Genomic DNA, 19,442 nt, shown 5'->3' on the forward strand with positions numbered 1-19,442 from the left:
TCCCTCCTATTTTCAGTCGATTGTTCGTCATAACCTTTAGGGGTGATTTTCTCAAAATTGCGGGGGTGTTGACCCAAAATATCTTAAGAGTCCTTCGTTTTAGATTGTTCAAAAGCGACCTGCCAAATTTGAGCCGAATCGGTTGGCCGTGTCTGAGGCCTTCCCCTTGTATGCCCGTTTCTCGTCTTTTTAGTACCAGACTAACAGTCATCGTGTCGCAAGTGGTGTTATTCTAGAGCGGGCTCACTCAGCTGGGTTATAAAGAAACGTAAATTTCAAGTTGGTGTCAAATCATTGTACTAGTCGAATTTTACGCATTTGCAAAGCGTTGCCGTAAGTGGACCTTTTCAAACAAATGTAAGAAAAAGTTCTACACACACTCAGAAACTGAACCTCGAACTTTCGGGTTCGTTGTTCGAGTTGTACGCATGTAGCCAGAAAATTATCAGTACATTTAAATGTACAAGTGGTTGGAAATATGAATCATTAACAGTAAAGTATTCCATCATTGCAGCACTTCGACAAAAAAAATCCGCCTCATTAGTTTAGTAATGTTATCTTTCAGTCCTGAAAGAGCTGTTTTTCGACAAAAGTTTTCATTTTGTTTAATGTGTATGTGAAGATACAGCTTATTTTTCACATCATGTGGGAATGATACTAAAGATGACGCCACAGTTCGTGCTTGGTTACAGAGTCTGTTGTTGTTGTGGTCTTCAGTTCTGAGACTGGTTTGATGCAGCTCTCCATGCTACTCTATCCTGTGCAAGCTTCTTCATCTCCCAGTATCTACTGCAACCTACATCCTTCTGAATCTGTTTAGTGTATTCATCTCTTGGTCTCCCTCTACGATTTTTTCCCTCCACGCTGCCCTCCAATTCTAAATTGGCGATTCCTTGATGCCTCAGAACATGTCCTACCAACCGATCCCTTCTTCTAGTCAAGTTGTGCCACAAATTTCTCTTCTCCCCAATTCTATTCAATACCTCCTCATTAGTTATGTGATCTACCCATCTAATTTTCAGCATTCTTCTGTAGCACCACATTTCGAAAGCTTCTATTCTCTTCTTGTCCAAACTAGTTATCGTCCATGTTTCACTTCCATACATGGCTACACTCCATACAAATACATCCTGACACTTTAATCTATACTCGATGTTAACAAATTCCTCTTCTTCAGAAACGCTTTCCTTGCCATTGCTAGTCTACGTTTTATATCCTCTCTACTTCGACCACCATCAGTTATTTTGCTCCCCAAATAGCAAAACTCTTTTACTACTTTAAGCGTCTCATTTCCTAATCTAAGTTCGTCGGCATCACCCGATTTAATTCGACTACATTCCATTATCCTAGTTTTGTTTTTATTGATGTTCATCTTATATCCTCCTTTGAAGACACTGTCCATTGCTCTTCCAGGTCCTTTGCTGTCTCTGATAGAATTACAATGTCATCGGCGAACCTCAAATTTTTTATTTCTTCTCCATGGATTTTAATTCCTACTCCGACTTTTTCTTTTCTTTTTTTTTTTTTTTCTTTTACAGAGTCTGTACTGATTAATTACAGCATGTCACGAGTTAACTTACTTCTGCAGCTTCACGCCGAGGTCACCAATTTCACTCGGTGTTACAGCAGTGGTATCGTTGCACTTAATGTCTCACGTATGATTGGTCCATGAATGACTTTAAAATAAAAATACCACAGGTAATAGAGAACATTGTCAAGTCTGTTTCGCGAAACATTGAGTGTGGAATCAGTTCGATTTTCATTCAAAAATATTTACTTCTTCACAGTTTTCCTTATAATTGCAAACTTTATTACAAACTGTTTGGTTGCGTTTGCTTAAATAAGATCGATTCACCTAGAATGGCTATCAGCCATCATGTATGCAAAGTGGCCCAGAGGTTAGGGGCTGCACAAGTTAGAGGTAGCGTTAACTGCTTCCTACCATCGAATTATTCGTCGTGCTGACATTGCGTGGTAATACGATCGGTTGCAGACTCGCTAACTGTAGCTTGCACGTTTTGCGAGATATACATTTGTGCATAAGTCTCATCTGTCGAACTGCACCTCCCCCAGCGCGCAGGCGTCGTATACAGCGGAAACCCCACCACGACCCTTGTCGAGATTTCCCCTTCGTTGCGGATGAGACCCTAAGGCATTGCCGAAACCTTTCCAGTGCATTTTGGCAAATCGTTTCCAATGACCCTCTTGTCGTTCGGACGTTAAACCCTATCTTCCTTTTTTTCTGCATGTGACCTCTAGTGGCAAGCGATAATACACTCCTGGAATGGAAAAAAGAACACATTGACACCGGTGTGTCAGACCCACCATACTTGCTCCGGACACTGCGAGAGGGCTGTACAAGCAATGATCACACGCACGGCACAGCGGACACAGCAGGAACCGCGGTGTTGGCCGTCGAATGGCGCTAGCTGCGCAGCATTTGTGCACCGCCGCCGTCAGTGTCAGCCAGTTTGCCGTGGCATACGGAGCTCCATCGCAGTCTTTAACACTGGTAGCATGCCGCGACAGCGTGGACGTGAACCGTATGTGCAGTTGACGGACTTTGAGCGAGGGCGTATAGTGGGCATGCGGGAGGCCGGGTGGACGTACCGCCGAATTGCTCAACACGTGGGGCGTGAGGTCTCCACAGTACATCGATGTTGTCGCCAGTGGTCGGCGGAAGGTGCACGTGCCCGTCGACCTGGGACCGGACCGCAGCGACGCACGGATGCACGCCAAGACCGTAGGATCCTACGCAGTGCCGTAGGGGACCGCACCGCCACTTCCCAGCAAATTAGGGACACTGTTGCTCCTGGGGTATCGGCGAGGACCATTCGCAACCGTCTCCATGAAGCTGGGCTACGGTCCCGCACACCGTTAGGCCGTCTTCCGCTCACGCCCCAACATCGTGCAGCTCGCCTCCAGTGGTGTCGCGACAGGCGTGAATGGAGGGACGAATGGAGACGTGTCGTCTTCAGCGATGAGAGTCGCTTCTGCCTTGGTGCCAATGATGGTCGTATGCGTGTTTGGCGCCGTGCAGGTGAGCACCACAATCAAGACTGCATACGACCGAGGCACACAGGGCCAACACCCGGCATCATGGTGTGGAGAGCGATCTCCTACACTGGCCGTACACCACTGGTGATCGTCGAGGGGACACTGAATAGTGCACGGTACATCCAAACCGTCATCGAACCCATCGTTCTACCATTCCTAGACCGGCAAGGGAACGTGCTGTTCCAACAGGACAATGCACGTCCGCATGTATCCCGTGCCACCCAACGTGCTCTAGAAGGTGTAAGTCAACTACCCTGGCCAGCAAGATCTCCGGATCTGTCCCCCATTGAGCATGTTTGGGACTGGATGAAGCGTCGTCTCACGTGGTCTGCACGTCCAGCACGAACGCTGGTCCAACTGAGGCGCCAGGTGGAAATGGCATGGCAAGCCGTTCCACAGGACTACATCCAGCATCTCTACGATCGTCTCCATGGGAGAATAGCAGCCTGCATTGCTGCGAAAGGTGGATATACACTGTACTAATGCCGACATTGTGCATGCTCTGTTGCCTGTGTCTATGTGCCTGTGGTTCTGTCAGTGTGATCATGTGATGTATCTGACCCCAGGAATGTGTCAATAAAGTTTCCCCTTCCTGGGACAATGAATTCACGGTGTTCTTATTTCAATTTCCAGGAGTGTATTTTTGCAACACATTGTACTGCTTGAAAACTAAGTAATAGATAAATAGTTTACAATATAGAAATTAATAATTTTTTCCCTCTAAATAGCGACGCCGTGGTAGCTGGTAGGCCAAATAGCGAACTTCTGAAATTAGTGGATGTCTCGTATTTTTTTTAAATTCATTTCCCTTTGTCCGAAAATACTCATGACGCCATTAGAGGCGTTTTTGCCGTTAAGAAGATGAGTCGCTGCTTTATGACTCGGGTAGCGATACGAAGGGCGTCTGCGAAAACCGGCGGCTCGTCACGCGACACAAATTTCGCAGCGCGCGCCACACTGCCCCGGCAAAGTAGCGCCGTCTCCTCCCATTATTACGCGGCCGCTGTGGAATTGGGTTAACGTCTAGTGGCGCTTAACAGCCTAGCGAGAATGCGGCTGCTTCCCGGCGCTGTGAAACGGGAGCGGAGCTGGTCGCAGTAGTTGGCGGGCGCGGTTTCAGACGTGTTCTGCGGGTAGCAGGGCCGTGGCCGCTCGCTTTTGATTGTGTAGAGATTCCTACTGCGCCGTGGAACTATTGACCGCTAGTCATCAAAGACGGTGACTGATCATCAGAAATAACTATAACTCATGACTACCACAAAAAATCCTCTCCACACTTCTCTTATAATGACATACACCTGTTGAATGTGACAGGATAATTGGATCGTGTGATAAGAAATGATCTCACACGCATAATTTTTTAACGCACTTGTTGGACACTGTATGTGAACATAATCACGTACGGGCAGATTATCATGGACAACGACAGCGGTATCCCGTACAGCCTCCACTAGAGACAATGTTTTGTGAAAAGACGCTTCCACACTATTCGTCCTCTTGTAGAATATGGCCAAAATATTTTACGATAATGCAGAGCGCTCGCTCGATGCCCTGCTCACTCTCAATGCACTAGTCTGGCAATCGCCTCGGCTAGTGCGCCTTACGTTTGGGTGCAATTCTACGAGTTACAGTTTATTCAACATGCGACCTACCTTACAGATTTTGATGCAGTATTTACCTTATTTTTGAGCGTTTCAATGAGAAATTACGCCTTGCCTTCTTTTTTAAGAAACTTCTCCTCATTACTGTGGCTCGTACCTGGAGGGGCTAAAAATACAGGAACACCAAAAACGCAATACTTCACGATTTCTAATACTGCGCAGGAAACCATTGGCATTCAAAAAAACTTCCAGTTGTCTCCGTATGGATAAATAGAATTATTCTTGCAAAACAGTGGCAAGTTAAGGTAACGTTTATGGAGGTGTTCAGTGATCACGCATCCTTCTCTCGACAGTAGGCTACAAAGCCTCGATAACATTCAGATCTGGTGGTTGTGGTGGACCTGCCAAACTTTATCTTCGTGCTCACAAAACCAGTCCTGGATGATGCATGTTGTGTGAACACGGTCCCTGTTCTCTTGGAATACAGCCTCACCATTGGGGAACAATCCCCGTACCATGAGATGGAGCTGATCAGCCAAAATGATCACATAATCTGTGGCAGTATTGCGACCTTGCAGACTACCCATGGAACCCATGGAATACCACGATACGGCTCCCCAAATCATCACCGAACCCCCGCAACGTTTGACTCTTGGGACGTAAACTCGGCAAGAAGTTGGAAACAATGTGAAAAAAGACTCATTCGACCAAATGACGTTCTTCCATTGCTCCACAGTCCACGTTTTATGGCTTCGGCACTTCATTTTCTTGTTACGGAAATTTGCATCACAGATGGGTGGTTCTGAAATTGCATCTTTCCCTGCAGTCCTCTGCTTATGGAGCACGTTTCGTGTTGTTTTGGTGCGGACAGGGTTCCCGAATGCGACATTGAGTTCTGAAGTGACTTTGCAGCTGTTATCCTCTTCGGTGACCGCCTGTCACGGTCACTCAACACAAACCTTCGTCTGCGTTGTGTCTCAGCGGATGATGTTTTGCCGCTTACGCTGTATGCGGCATTACAAATCTTCGATATGGTGTCTCTTGAAGCACCAAACACCTCGGCTGCCTTGGTTGCACAAGCACTCACCATACGAACACCAACAGTTTGCCCACGTTCGAATTCACTTAGATCCGACATAATGCACTCATAACCACCCGGGACAGCGACGTTGTTCTGAGCACGACTGACGCTTGAGGCGTATTGAGAACATCGCATAGGTGCTGTTAGTGGTTAAATATAACAGCGAAACATGCACGCTTCGCTAGCATCTGCGTTGTTTTCCAGCATGCATTTGTCGCAGTGTTTCATATTTTCGTCCAACCACTGTATGTTTCAAGCCATGCTGTTACCTCCACTCATTCAACAATAAAAGGACGTATGTCAAACAAACCTAGACGTATGAAAATGTGTCGATAACGGTTCAAATGCATCACGCAAACTAAAAAGTTGCATGAGACTTCGATACTACTCTATATATTTTATGAATAAGAATTACAGACTGTAATAAAGTTTGCAATATGATTACGTTACATACGTTGTTACTTACTTTGTGTTCTGCCTTACGGCAGGTCTTGTCACGGGGGAAGCCTCGTCTGAGAGGTCCACCGCATGAGCGTCAAGGGAAGTGATTCCAGTGGTGGTTTCCCGTTGCCTTCCACTTATTATGATGAAATGATATTGAGGACAACACAACACCCAGTCCCTGAGCGGAGAAATTCTCCGACCCAGCCGGGAATCGAACCCGGGCCCCTTGGTGTGACGGACCGCCGCGCTGACCACTTTTATTTTTCACTGACAGCAATTTCATATTTTTTACCACTCAGCTATCGGTGCGGACACTTTTTTACTTATAAATAGCTAAAGGTTATCTACCAGTGTCGGTTTGAAGTCATTGCAGTACAGCTTCCACTACCTGGTTCACGTCTTCTGCCAACAGCAGTTTTTTCTTATAAATTGTTCGGAAAGAAGGACAACTCGCTGTGACTCACTAACTATTTTGCAACATAGTAGGCAGAAAAAGTAAGTAATTTTATGGTGTCACGAGTCGGGGTTTTACGTTCACGTGACGAGATCCTTTCCACAAACTCGAAAGTAAGAGAAGTAATTTGCGGGGCACACGACGTTTTCATATGAGCTTGAAGTGCGTCTCTTTACAGTTCCAGCTAAAACGAGAAAGGTCAGAGGTACGTCCATACTGGATACTTTTTACGATAGTAAACCAAAGATTAGAAACTGCTGTTTCAAGTTGAACTGAGAAGGAGTGAGTAATAGAGAGGAAGAACATACATAAGCTTTGTTTATCTTTCATGGGCGATAACCCTTAACAGAAAAACAAACATAGTAACATGGTCTCAGAGGCGTCATTCAGACTAGGTCTGGTGCCGGTGTGAGGCCGCGCTAGCGCAAATCTCTGATTCCGCTAAAGAGATGGTCAAAATAGGTGAGGCGAACTGTTCATTCTCTAGAGTTAACTTGGATACTGTGGGAAGCTCACCATCAGGAATCTGACTCATTGTTCGTGCTGTACCCATTGCTATGCAGGGTGAAGCGAAATTCCCGCACTCGGGCTTCGCAGCGTGACTCCTCACATGCCAGCGATAAAAAAATGTCTGTCACAAAATTTCGTCCGGCGAGTACTTCCGGCAGAAAAAGGACGCTAAAGAGTGACAACCTGGCAACCCTGTAACCAACCACATGTATAGTAAGTAGCTCTGTCAAGACGGAATCTTATACTGTACAGTTGGTGCAGTGCATGGAGTTTTGGGTTAGCATGCAGGAGGTCGAGGGCTCGATCCTGGGTTCAAGAATATATTTTTGATTTGGTAAATGTAGTCCAAGTGGTACGGTATCTGGCATCTTAAACCGTCAACAGCAATTGCAGCGGGTCCTCTGGAAAACATTTGCACTTACATGCGACAATGTAGAAATGGAACATTGGCCAGCTTTGAAAGATGCCCTTTCCCCGTCGTGGGCTCGAACTTATTCACATCACTTCCTCTAATCGAAGCGAAACCTGTTTTCTTCGTACCATCCTTTAATGGTGACATAGATTAGTACAAACTATTATTCTTGCCTCGCTCAGGTCGATTACATTTCGTTAGGACCTTACGTTACCAGTAGGACTAGCAACGTGCTTTGCGAATAAAGTCCAAACTCGGTTACTATTTGTATGTGTTATCACCATGGTCCCATTAATTGTTTCAACTGTCTATTTCTTATTTATCTAACCACGTATTTGTTGTGTTCAGCGTTATAAAATGTTGTAAATTTAGGGTTCATGTGACATAAGAAACGATGTATTTACAGTATGAAATGTCAGAATGAAATTAACAAATAAAAAAAAAATGCACCCCAACGTAGGACTGAACCCTCAACCTCCTACATGCTAACCCAAAACTCTATCCACTACACCAACTTTTTTTTTTAATTAGTCATAACATTCCACAGTAGTACATATTTTTCAACTGACATTTAAAAGTAATAAAACAAAGGTTCCTTGGCATTTTAGAAATAAAAATCCAAGTCTAAACCAGATAGTGATGTTCGCCACTTGATCGTATTTGTTTTTCAAAGATCAAATTGTCTCTCGTTTCTTCATGTTCTGAATCGCATCATCGAAAATGGAGTTCACATGACTGTTCTTCTGAGGAAGTTGGCGTATGTATCATAATAATTATTCATGCGTAGTAGCTTGTGATGCTGGTCGGAAATGTACGTCCAAAAATCTCCTTCGCTCCTTTCTTTACTGGACAGCAGGTAAAATACCGCGTGTCCCTTCAACCAGCTGACGGCATTTTTCTTCCAGGTGGGGTATAGCTCCTCTTCCGGGTATAAAAGGCACGCTGGCGTTATCAAATACGGCGGTTTTCTCTGCATAGTTGCTAATTTTTTTCTGATTGACAAGCATATATTATTCGCATTTCCACAGACAAATTGATGTTCGTCTGTATCAATCAGGTTGCAAGTGGTACACAAAGGGGAATCAGCCAGGTGAATAGAATGTAGTCTGGAGTTCGTTGGAAATTTCCTATTCACAAAGTAGTACCACAATGACCGCACTTTTGTTGGTAAATACGGGTGGTGTATGTTCCTCCAGATATCATGCCAAGAGTGACCGACGTATTTTTGTTCTATGTTGTTCTTGGTCTGATAGTTCATTAAGTTTTGGTATATTTTCTTGACTTTGGGCAGCACGACTAATGTGCGCTGTCAGAGATAGTTACCATACGTGTTGTTACAGTGTTGCCAGATTGCCACTCTTGAACGTCCTTTTTCTGCCGGATATACTCGCCAGACGAAATTTTGTGAGACTTTTTTTTTTTTTTTATCGCTGGCATGTGAGGAGTCGCGCTGCGAAGTCCGAGTGCGCGAATTTCGCTTCACCCTGTATATGAACCCTCGTATCGCCCAGTATCGGTGCCCACTTTCCCCACGTGTCTCCGGGTACACGAGCTGCAATTGTTTCTTTAAGCGAGCGCCAGTTGTTCGTGTCTGATATTAAAAATGAAGCGCTGTTTTTGTTCGTTCCGACGTCGTTGCGCCTGAGCTGAAAGTTTCTCCTCTGGAGCGCAGTGTCACCTGCCTCGCTTTGACCCAAGAGGTTAGTGACACAGTGTGTGTGAGACAGCCTGCAAGTGCTGTACGGGGGTCTCGAGTGTGCCGCATTCCGCGCCCCTGTGTCAACAAGGGGGACAGCGGCTTGTGCCGGGGGCGCGAGATCCGTGGCGGCTGGGGTTGGAGCGTGCCACGGCTCCGGGCTGTCAGCTGTACCCTGTGCTACCGCACCGTTCTGTGTACCTACTGTCAGCGGGTTAATTACTCAGTCACTTGTATGCTAATAGTTTCTAATTACTTTTAGTGGTTTTCTAATATGCAAAACGCCAAGTTGCATCGCAGTTCAGAGTTCCGTACAAGCGAGTGGGTTAAACAGGTAAAGAGGCCGCTGAGAGGCAAGTCTCAGTGCATACTTTCTCCTGTTGTAGGCTTAACTCGCGTCAGTGTAATTTTATTTGTTCTTTTTTTCTTTCCTCTTGCGTATTTTGAAATTGAAAGGGAATGAGTTGTGAATGAATACTCCGAAATTTTATAAACAAGATTCAAATTTTTTTTTTCCTCGGTATGTGTGTGTGTATAAATTGCCAACAGATGCACTATTAGGCGATGGGGTTGCCCTCTATGGACAACGTGAATTGCATTCTAGATTTGGTTATCTTCTTACACGTGAAAATTTGAAAAAAACCGCTAATTTTTTATTAATAACGAATGTTAAATGATACGAAATGAAATGAAATGTCGTGTGGCTAGGGCCTCCCGTCGGGTAGACCGTTCGCCTGGTGCAGGTCTTTCGATTTGACACCACTTCGGCGACCTGCTCGTCGATGGGGATGAAATGATGATGATTAGGACAACACAACACCCAGTCCCTGAGCGGAGAAAATCTCCGACCCAGCCGGGAATCGAACCCGGGCCCTTTGGATTGACAGTCTGTCACGCTGACCACTCAGCTACCGGGGGCGGACAAAAAATGATATGAATTCATTGTGGTTTTCATCCATGCAGGTAAAGTTCTGCGTCTTGGTCCCACACGGATCAATCGGGCCAATGGCGCCAATATATGGGGAATGTGTTCAGCACACCGATCTCACGATCGTTATCGCTTTTTTTACCTTGGAATACTAATCGGTCAAGTAGCCACTCAGTTGACCTCATGGGACTAAGTGCACCCCATACCAGTCTTCCTACCAAGGAACCCGAGTCCCCCGCATGGCAGTCAACTACCTGACCACTTTTTTTCTGATCTCACTTTGTTCGTTGCATTTTTTCAGGACGGACGTCCCATGTCACATGTTCAAGTTCATCGTTGATCCGTTCAGTCAGTTTTTTATTACAGAGGGCAGCTAACCCTCTGACCGAACATGCTGAGCTACCGTGCCGGTTGTATAAGAGCAGACATACGAAATGCGACGTCTCTTTGACGTAATACAGGTCGGCTATGAATAAAGTGTGATGACGTACTACCGTCGTGATGGATAATTTGAAGCAGATTCAAGGGCACCCGTGATTTCATAGAGCGCATGCGCAAGTAGCGACAGTGTTGAAGGGATATTTACGTCCGCGCAAATGGTAAACCAAAAGTTCCGCTTCCAATGTGCGATTAGTATCACGATTTTCGTTTTTTCGTAACCTGACTTTAACTATTTTGTATGTTCAAAAATTAGCACCGTAAACCGCATTCGGGCTTAATCTGCAGGTTAGTCCATGACTTTGAAGGTGAAAACATCTCAGAAGGGTAATTTTACGCACTCCCAAAAACAATACAGCGTCTAATGTAACACTGTAGTATTCGACCTACCCTTCTGGTTTATGTCCGTTGTGCTTAGGCATTGAGCCATATCCTTCTTGCCATTCCCAATATGCGATCTCCGTGGCATCTTCCGCGTGACACTCAAGTATGTAACTGAAGCCCTGTATGGGGCTTGAACGCCAGACATTTCGAAACTTGCTACAGTTGATTATCTTCAATTGACAAGTCAAGCTTTGTCTTACTACAGCTCATAAACGATCTCGCAGTTCACCTGCCTACTCCATAGATCTGCATCAACACTTATATTCTGACGGACACTAAACATTTGTTGTGTGACAGAGGCTATGTTTATTAATGCCTATGTTATTGTATCTTCCATGAATTGAGCAAGAGCAGAGGCACAGTTCGTATGTTTTTCGAGCTGTCACTATTATAATCTTTTTTCTGTGAGCTATTAGGCAGTGGGCTGTATCATATCACAGATTTCTCAATTAATGTCAAATAGGGCATCATTCTTCGAATATCTGACAAGATATTTCCCCTTAACCGGCCGGAGTGGCCGAACGGTTCTAGGCGCTACAGTTTGGAACCGCGTGACCGCTACAATCGCAGGTTAGAATCCTGCCTCGGGCATGGATGTGTGTGATGTCGTTAGATTAGTTAGGTTTAATTAGTTCTAAGTTCTAGGAGACTGATGACCTCAGAAGTTAAGTCCCATAGTGCCCAGAGCCATTTGTACCAATTTATTTACCCTTAATAACAGAATACTCATCTTAATTGTATACTCCTGTCAGTAAACATGATACGGACCAGACAGTTCGTATTAGCATGTTATGTGCGGCTCCTTCGACAGAAATAACTGCAGTTCCCGGGTATCTTTCCAGTGCATGATGTCTGCTTCTTTCTTTATCTACGACCAAACTCGTGCAATACAGTTGACCAACGAGTCTTCCACTCTGTAGCAGAGTGTGGTTGCAGTGAAACTTCCTGACATTAGAGCTGTGTGCCAAACCGGGATTCGAATCCGGGCGCTACCCTTTCCCTTTAAGGGCAGTTTTCGTATCAGAAGAGCTATGCAAACACGCTTCATAGCTTGATTCATAGCTTTGATTAACCCTCCCACTTCCCCAGATCTGCACGGTTTCTTGTGTACTTCTCGTTGGAGTAGCGCAGTTGGTAGAAAGAGTAAGGAAGAGAACAGGTTAGAAGCAGCCTATGGAGTGTTCCCAGAGTCACTATTTCAGGTTGTACAGAGAAATATTCGGTATAAAGAAAATTCTGGACTAATTAAAAGTTTGTGCGGGGTGAAACTCGAAGCGAATCATGTGTGTTCGCACGCATGGCCTCTATATAATTTAGTCATTACGAGAGGGACGGTGGAAGAGCAAGCTTTGATTTAGACTATTAGATATGCGTGTATAGCACAGCTAGTAACAAACGTTGTCCATGAAAAGTGTGTGGTTATAATAGCGGCCCTGGCATTCATTTTAGATTACTAAGACATTTGACTCCGCTCCACAGTCGCATAAAGTTTTGCTGTCAGGTATTTGTGCCCCCGTCAGTCCAAAATGTTTCGAGACTGGATTGACAAAAAGTAGAGAAAACTTAGGACGATGCTTTAGGTGCTCAACATAGTCTCTCTTCACGTGAGTACAACGTACAGAACGTTTGTACAACCGTGTGAAACTGCCACGACAGGACTCCTTTAGGATGTTATTGGCTTGAATGTTGGTTATGTAGTCGAAGTCTTGACCCTTCAGATGAATTTCTGCACTTTCAAATTGGTAACATGAAGTCTCGTCTTTCTAGAAGAGAAATGTCCACGTTTTGCATTACAATCAAATGGTCGCTTTTTTGTTTGGCAGTCAAGGTGTGCGAGAGAAACTTCACATACACTTTCTTCTTCTTCAAAACATTCTGGGGGATGTCTTGAACACTTGATTTAGAGATGTTCACTTTCTTGTTCCATGGTGATTTATGACACAACGATATTGATAGACTGCAGTTACACGTCCACTACTTAACACAACCTGCTCACAACTGACTAGTCGAAAGCATATCTGATATTTACAGTTATTAATTCAAGCTGGCGCCATATTTACTGCACTGACGTGGAATAAAATCGGTCACTGAACTTTTTCGACGGAGGTTATATGAAAAGAAGGAAGCTCGATTAATATTTAACGTCTACGTCGATGAGGTAATTAAAAATGTAGCAGAGCCCGGGGTGAAGAAGAATGAGGGATGAAAATTAGTTGCGTTCTTTTCAAAGGAATCAATCTGGTGTTAGCCCTAAGCGATTTGAAGAAAGCGCGGGAAACCTAAATCTGGAGGACCCAATGGGGATTCGAGCCATCTTCTTCCTGAATGCGAGTCCAGTGTTTCAGCTCCGTACCACGTCGCTCAGTGTGTTTATCTGGCGAATGTGACTCCATTTATGTGTTCAGTAACCGATCATGGGCATTCTTATGGTGAGAACAGTGTCTTCCATACACCTTTACTCTGGTAATGTACGCGCTGATTGTAAGCATGTTACGACTGGTCCTAGGGCTGAGCCCTGTGGTACGCCGGCAAGTGTTCAAATGGTTTTGAGCAGCTGGTCGCCGGCCGCTATTTGCAAGGGCCTAGGTAACGATAAGCACGTACACGCGCGTTCCGTGAAAAGAGCGCTTGTTTGCGGTGCCGGAGACGCCACTGTGTCGGTGAGGACTCGGCAGCTGCGGCGCACGTGAGTACGCGCTCCCCCGGTGCAGCGACGAACGGAAACCCGATCCCGCTTGAGAGGCGCCGGTACGGCGTCAACCCGTCGGCTACGCCGGCCCATCCCCCTCTCTCTCTCGGTCTGCTTCTTTCTTTCTTTGCTCCTCCGCCCTAACTATTCGACCTTGTTGTAATCTGTCACGGAACAGGCAGAGCTAGCGAGGCGGGAGCCCTCCGCTCGAAACTCATTTCCATATTCATCGGCGTCATCTGAGCACGCCTCCCGGCTGCGGCGCTTGACCTACCCCGCCTACCGCGCTTGTTTCTCGTCACAGTGTGAGGCGCTGTCACGTGCGGAGCTTCGTTCTGTTAGTCGAGAACCAGACAGCAGAATATAAAAATTGAGAATTTTACGAAATCCACGGTTTCTCCAGATTGATTAGCTGGATGCTGTGGAAGCTTTGTGGCAGATTATGAGAGCATGTAACGATGGAGGAAGCCTGTGTCTTTGACGTCCCTTGCTGCGATTTTTTTTTCGATAACGGTATGTGCGGTCACGCCGTGAAAGATGGCGCCCGGAGGAAGATGGTCAGTCGTCAGTAAAGTATGAGGATAGCAACAAGTCAGCGAGCCTAATTATCGCACCACCTGGACGACGGTACCCAGCTGAATTCTCAAGAATAATACATACTTACTGCTATCCTGCCAGTCTTCTTCCGATAGACTTGAGACTTCACATGGCTTTGCTCCTTCGCCGTGGCGGAAACGAGCTGAGCAAACACTGCGGCCATTGTTGCTCTTCCATCAGCCGGACGTGTTCATACAACCACAGTGCTCAAGCATCTATCCTTTCTGTGACTGGTTCCACCGCATCCATCTCCATTCATACGTATTCGTTCCTCAGTCAATCCCAACGGCTCGCTCTCATGCTCCGCCGTAACCCGTATATTTCGACAGCCTTCATTTTCCCCGTTTGTCTCTCGTTCAGTGTCCTATACTCTGAGCCATATGTCAGAATGCTTTCAACCACAGCACGTAAAACTGCTTTCTTTGTTGGCTTGGATATATGCCGTCTCCAAAAGATACCATTTAATGATCTAACAGCTTCCCACGCTTGACTTATCCTGTGGAATCTGTCCAACTCACATTTTGCAGTCTCATTGATTAGTGCATCCAGACACAGTTCCACATTTCTTACCCAGGCAAACTCAGAATCCAAATCCTCACCTTGCCCACTTCCCACTTGCCATATTGACTGTTAGTCCCCTTTGTTTGTAAGCATCCTTTAACTTTCTCATTTGATACATGGCATCATCCCTATCCAGAGCCATAAGTACTTGATCGTCGGCAAACAGTAATGCATGTAAACTTCGATACTGTACTATCACAGCAACCACGAACAATTCCTAAATACATTTTCCAATGCTGTCCGTAGCAATCTCTCGACGGAAAATCATAGACCTTTTCTAAATCACAAACACCAAATGAAGATATGGATTTTTGTGATCATTTTATGACACATCTGGCATACGCAAAAGTTGTTATCAACACAGCTATTCCCAGCAATAAAATGCGATCGTTCCTGCAGTACAACAGCCTGCGCAATCTTTTGCAATCCGTTCTTTATTATACGACTGAACAGCCTATTCGCCGAAACCATTAAACTTACTCCCCTGTAATTGTGGTTGTTGTGATCTTCAGTCCGAAGAATGGTTTGCTGCAGCTCCCCACGCTACTCTATCCTGTGCCACCCCTCCCTCCCCCCCGTAATTAGTCGGATAAAAAAAGCTGTAGCAAGTTTCGTTGCAACACGGCGCGGCTCGTATCGTCTGTGGTGATTGCGTTAGTGATCTCTTGCCGAAGCTCGTGTCTAACTCTTCAGTAGCTGCCGCACAAAGCGCACTGAAGAGAATCGACAAATCAGCCGACTGCTACTGAAACGCTTGACTGCTTTCCTGGGCAAGTCAGTGCCATTCGTACACCTAATTTCTAAGAGACACCACAAGGCTCGTTACTGTTTTAATTACTGAAGTTTGCGTAACGGCTTCCCATCTCCATGCGTTCACATATGTGCGTACGATTTCATTCTACAGTTAACAGTTATTGTTAGGTCTGCAAAAAATTTCATGGTTTCCTCATTGCCAAAGATCTGACTGCCACCATAAATAAACTGACGACAGTATTGCTGACTGTTACTTGTTAATTAAATTTTTGTGTAGTAATAATGTACATGCTTTGGTTTACCAATCCTAAAGAGAAGCTAATAGCATCTTGTGACCCAAGATTGAGGCAGTCATGATATCCGTTCCGAGATGTGGAACATGAGTGACTAAAGGTCTACTGCGGTATTGGATCAGGAGCCTACACAAAACCAGCCTGGTGTTCAAGTCGCCGCTCAGCACAGAATTGGTTACTAGTGCTACTGCAATATGTCCGCAGTTTTCGTGGCACATTTCTCTATGATTCCCATTGCATAGTTTTGCGAAACGATGCCGCAGCAAGTTGTTTCGCAGAATCTGCTTCAGTAGCAGATTTAGGGTTTCGGGATAGGGTTACTAAAGTCTATTTCTTTGTAATTTGTTCCGTGCTACAGGCTTCAGCGAGTTTTATCTGGTAGGTTACGCATTCCTCATTTGCACCAGCAAAGGCATTTCCCACACCTCTTAATTAATTCCGCCATATTCCACAGTACATACGAGAAGTATTACAAGAAAGCAGCGAGAAAAATAAGCGACCATCAGCTCAAAGAACAGAACAGTCCTTTACTAAGCTGTCTCGTCCATCCTCGGAAGCAGGTCTTGAAAAGTACTGGAATGAAATCCAAAGCTCCATGCACTTCAACATGAATTACTCCCAAACATCCTAAGATCCATTGAGGATCGGACTGTGATCTTTCGAATCTTTGTCGTGCTGATCACGAGTTACTGTCCACAATTTAGTAAACAGTAGGCAGTATCTTCGAATACTGAGAAGAAAGTCATTTAGGAGTCTTGATTTTAATACTGATAAGATTTCCAGTGGAGACCACCAACGCTTATACTAGAGCAACTGTAAAGTCAAGCACGATGATCTTAAAAAAGGACTGAGACTTCAAGTAGGATTAAGTTATCAGATTTCGTACCTCCATAGAAAGGGATGTCAGACGATGCCAGTAGATTTGAGTTTCAAAATATTACTTAAAGCTGAGGTACTTTGCTCAGGATGAACACGTGATTATTTGCAATCCAGAAATTATCTGTAAAAGACTCTAGGTATATCGACGTATGTGCCAGTAAGTATATTCTATTAAAAGTATAAGAAGAGGTAAACGGAGAAAGGTACAATTTCTTATGTTTTTCTTTACTTTAGCCTCAAAATCCACATAACTGCTTGCGGTTTTCTACTTACTAGTCGTCCGCCCGTAATGTGTCAACGTTGTTGTGTTAGAACAACTTCTCTAAATCAAGTGTTTAAGGCATTCTCCAGGATGCAGAGTTGTCCCCCACACTCCGGCTTCCAAACAAAAAACAGCGATGCGTAGACGCCTGCCACAACTTGATTGAAACACAACGTGGACAGTTCTCTTCTGAAAAAAAATCATCACGGGTGACGAGAGTTGGTGTTATACGAAGTTATCACAATACGACAAAGCGTAGAAAATGATATAAGGAGTCAACACTGTCACAACATAACCGACATCAAGTCGCGCGGGGTAAGAACATGCTAAAAAATGACGTGTCTGACAGTTTTACATGGTTGTATGAACGTTCTTTGTGTGTGGTGGTGGTGGTGGTGGTGGTAGGGGTGGGGTGGGGGTGGGGTGGGAGGGGAGACTATGTAGAACACCTGAAGCATTAAAACAACCATCTTAACTTTTTTATGCTTTTGATTGATCCATTCTTGAAACTTCCTGGACTGACAGGAGGTGTAAATATCACCATGTATCTATAACAGGATAAGGTAATGCTATAATCCTGCAGTGACATGTTTTACGTAAGTGGTATCTCATCTTACTTAATTGCTGTAATTTTTTGTTTATCTGTCTCGGTGAACACTTTTTGTGCAGTAGGCGAGTTCTCGAACATTGCAAGAAGAGCCTGTATTACATCATCTAACCGACCATGCTACACCACCACGATGTTGGGACTGACTCTCTGAAAGAAAAGTAAGCAGATAAATGACTATGGCTTCTTACAACATTATGTTGATAATTTTCGAATTAGGCCCTTCAAGTGCAAATTGAATACAGTTTGTTTTACTAAGTAATGCCCATGTCGCCATTGGTGTTCGAAAGGAGCCACCAGTGGAAAGTTTTGTGGATACTGTTTGACATGTGTGCTCGCTTTGATGGCTTTAAACCTGTTCTTCTGACTCCAGTCTTTCGAAATTTCACTAGCACAGCACTGACAATATGAGCACTCATTTTCTTCTTATTCTCGGTGCTGTTCTAGTGAAATTTCAACAGACCGGAGACAATACAATAGCATTCAAACTAGCAAAGGAAGCACACAATAGAGCAGTATCTACAACCCTTGCACTGATGATGAATTTGAAAAGAAAAAGCGAGACTCACATGTTAGGATAAAACAGTCTTTATTCAGTTGCATGTAGACGAACCAACCTGAAAATTATCGCGGATATGAGCAAATGAGAACGATAGGGCACCAAAAGTTAATTGTTCCATTGCTCCTAACAAGGACGCATCCAAGTATTCCGAATGTAGAAGTATTTGCATATTCCCAGAGCAGTACAAGATATGTTTGCAACCTTTTTTAACGATAGCGAGAATCATTGATGCCTACGGCGTGATCAACATTGTCGGAACTGCATCACGCGAAGAAAATCCACACACACACACACACACACATATATATATATATATATATATATATATACGTGTGTATATATTTATATATATATGTGTGTGTGTGTGTGTGTGTGTATTTTCAGTATCTCCTCCAGAACTAATAGACTGATTAAAAACCAAGCTTGATACACGACGTTACTGTCAAACAACAATCGCTGTGGTGTGGGGGTAAGAACCACCTACCCATCATTGTTCAGGAGATATGACGGTAAAAATGATCAAATACGTGAACATCTGCCGTTTTGTGCATAACGTTTAAATTTATTATTTCTTTTCTACTAACTCTATTCGCAACACATTCTGCAAACAATACCCACATATTCCGCTGTATGTACCTACACAAGTATATCATTGTACGACACATAGTTCAAGAGATATACTACTGGCCATTAAAATTGCCTCACCAAGGAGAAATGCAGATGATAAATGGGTATTCATGGGACAAATATATTATACTAGAACTGACATGAGATAACATTTTCACGCAATTTGGGTGCATAGATCCTGAGAAATCAGTACCCAGAACAACCACATCTGGCCAAACAGAGCTTGGATGGCGTGTACAGGTACAGCTGCCCATGCAGCTTCAACACGATACAACAGTTCATCAAGAGTAGTGACTGGCGTATTGTGACGAGGCAATTGCTCGGCCACCATTGACCAGACATTTCCAGTGGGTTAGAGATCTGGAGAATGTGCTGGCCAGGGCAGCAGTCGAACATTTTCTGTATCCAGAAAGGCCCGTACAGGACCTGCAACATACGGTCGTGCTTTATGGCTCAAATGGCTCTGAGCACTGTGGGACTTAACATCTGAGGTCATCAGTCCCCTAGAACTTAGAACTACTTAAACCTAACTAACCTAAGGACATCACACACATCCATGCCCGAAGTAGGATTGGAACCTGCGAGCGTAGCGGTCGCGCTGTTCCAG

The sequence above is a fragment of the Schistocerca serialis genome, chromosome 2, assembly GCF_023864345.2.
Source record: "Schistocerca serialis cubense isolate TAMUIC-IGC-003099 chromosome 2, iqSchSeri2.2, whole genome shotgun sequence".
In the NCBI taxonomy this organism is placed as follows: Eukaryota; Metazoa; Arthropoda; class Insecta; order Orthoptera; family Acrididae; genus Schistocerca; species Schistocerca serialis.